At 38.8% G+C, this 2,448-nt stretch overlaps 1 pseudogene; it reads left to right on the top strand.

The window, feature by feature from the left end:
• The first annotated feature begins 917 nt into the window (after positions 1-917).
• On the top strand, positions 918-1,011 carry LOC130025865 (uncharacterized; annotated as a pseudogene).
• Positions 1,012-2,448: the final 1,437 nt, after the last annotated feature.

The raw sequence follows: 2,448 nt of genomic DNA, 5'->3' as shown, positions 1-2,448 counted from the left end.
GATATGAAACTCACTATACAGAAAGATGCACACAGGTTACTATTAGTCATCTATGTTGTTAATGTGAGTTGGCCATTAAACTTCACTGAGACCCTTTGTTCTGTCCTTTATAGGAGCCACATGATTCTCACCTTCCGTTCAAGTTGAACTTGTAATAATGTGGAATGAAATCATCAATATGCTTCTCACCTCATCCTTCAGGAGAAAAATTCTACATACATTCAAGGTGGTCAAAGTGCAGACAACACCATCCACCTTTTCCTGGAGATGTACAGGGGTCTGAGGTGAGAACAGCAAAAGGCTCTAGTTTAATGGTCTTAATTAAGGTTTCAGGGAACGACATTAAACAACCTCATATACCATCTTCCAAAAGAATTATTTTGTAAAACTGATGCCTAGGGTATGGTAAAAGATAAAAGGTAAAGGTAAAGGCCCTCCCGTTGATCGTCGATTTGCTCGAGCGGGCCCAGTAACGTCTCCATTGGAGACTTTGTTGTTACTGTGTCTGGCATATCGAATACTCTCGGTAGCTTGCCGGGCTCTCCGAGAGGGGCGGAGGAATCGAACTCGGGTCGGCCATGTTGGCCGCGTGTAAGGCGAACGCCCTACCCGCTGTGCTATCGCTCCAGCGGTAGGGCGTTTGCCTTGCACGCAGCCAACACGGTCGACCGGAGTTCGATTCCTCCACCCCTCTCAGAGAGCCCGGCAAGCTACCTAGAGTATCTCGCTCGCATGGTAAAAGATAATATGGTAAAAACCATATTTTTCTTTCTGGGACATTAAATTTCTAAATCTATTTATTCATGCTGCTTTGAAATACATTCCTTGATTAAGAATCATTGTCTGCCATAGGAGTGAGGAAGGACAACACTCAAAGTAATAAGAAGAGAAAATATGGAAAAATTAACTCCTACTAAGTTTAACACATTTACTAAAATTGAAATGATAAAATGATGAGCATGGTCCTTGCACAGAGATGATATGCAAACTTGTAAAGCATTCCATATTTTTGTTGCAAGAAGAATGACCAGGTCTACTTTAAGCTAAGAAAATCCCCACAAGTACAAAAATTCTACATTAAGAGAGCACAAATCCCCATCACAACAATCTCTCTCAATGTCAATGGACTAAATGTGCCAATTCAGAGGCACAGAATAGGAAGATGAATTAGAAAACTGAAACCAACGTTCTGCTGCCTCCAAGAAACACGTCTGAACAATCAAAGCACCCATGGGCTAAAAGTAAAAGAGTGGGAAACAAGTTTTCAAGAAAATATGACCTCCACAAAGCTGGAGTGGCCATACTAGTATCAGACCACATGGACTTCAGGCTAAAGGTTATCAGAGACAGTGAAGGTCATTTCTTAATGATCATGGGATATGTACATCAGAAAGAACTCACCCTCCTCAATGTATATGATCCTAATGACAGACCAGCAAAATACTTAAAAACAACTTCTAATTGACTTATAGAAAATCATTGATAGCAACACAATACTAGAAGGAGATTTCAACACTTCTTTGTCACTTCTCGATAGATCAAACAGACTGAATCTCAGCAAGGAAATCTTTTCTTTAAGGGAAGTAATGAACAACCGATGGCTTAGGGAAGAAATCAAAGAGGAAATAAAAAGTTTCCAGAAACAAATGAGAATGAGGACACGAGCTACCAGAACTTGTGGGACACAGCAAAAGCAGTGATAAGAGGAAAGATTATAGATCTGCCAGAATTCATCAGGAGGAAAGAAAGGGCCTACATGAATAAATTAGAGCTCAAGATTTTGGAAAATGACCAAGAAAAGTAGTCCAAACTAGGCTGGAGGAATGAAATAATAAAACTTGTACCAGACATCAATGAGCTAGAATCCCAAAATACAATCCAAAAGACCAATAAAAGCAAAAGCTGGTTCTTTGAGAAAATAAATAAGATCAATAAACCATGAGAAGCCTCTCAATGAAACAAAGAGAAAGAATTCTAATAAATCGAATCAGAAATGCAAAGGGGAGTATCCTAATAGAAAGTACAGAAATCCATAGGATCATCAGAGATTATTTTGAGAATCTTTGCAGCACGAAATGAGAGAATCTTGAAAAAAATTGATAAATTATTGGATTCCAATTACCTCCCAAGGCTGAACGAAGAAGATTTGGAATACTTGAACCTATCACTAACAAGGAAATTGAAATGATGGTCAAAAGTATACCTGCAAACAGAATCCATGGAAATTCTGGGAAAACTGGACAGCAATATGCAAAAAAAATGAACTCAGACCTCTTTATAGTGCCAGGCACAAACTCAGAATAAAATGTATTAAAGACCTCACTATCATACCTGAATTCTTAAGATATATGGAGAAAAATGTGGGAAGATCCCTTCATGACATTAAAGCTAAGAGAAACTTCTAGAATGAAACACCACTGACCAAGGAAGAGGAAGTGAAGATAAACA

The sequence above is a fragment of the Sorex fumeus genome, unplaced genomic scaffold (genome assembly GCF_029834395.1).
Source record: "Sorex fumeus unplaced genomic scaffold, SorFum_2.1 ptg000032l, whole genome shotgun sequence".
Classification (NCBI taxonomy): Eukaryota; Metazoa; Chordata; class Mammalia; order Eulipotyphla; family Soricidae; genus Sorex; species Sorex fumeus.
This window is presented reverse-complemented; position numbering and strand designations above follow the sequence as displayed.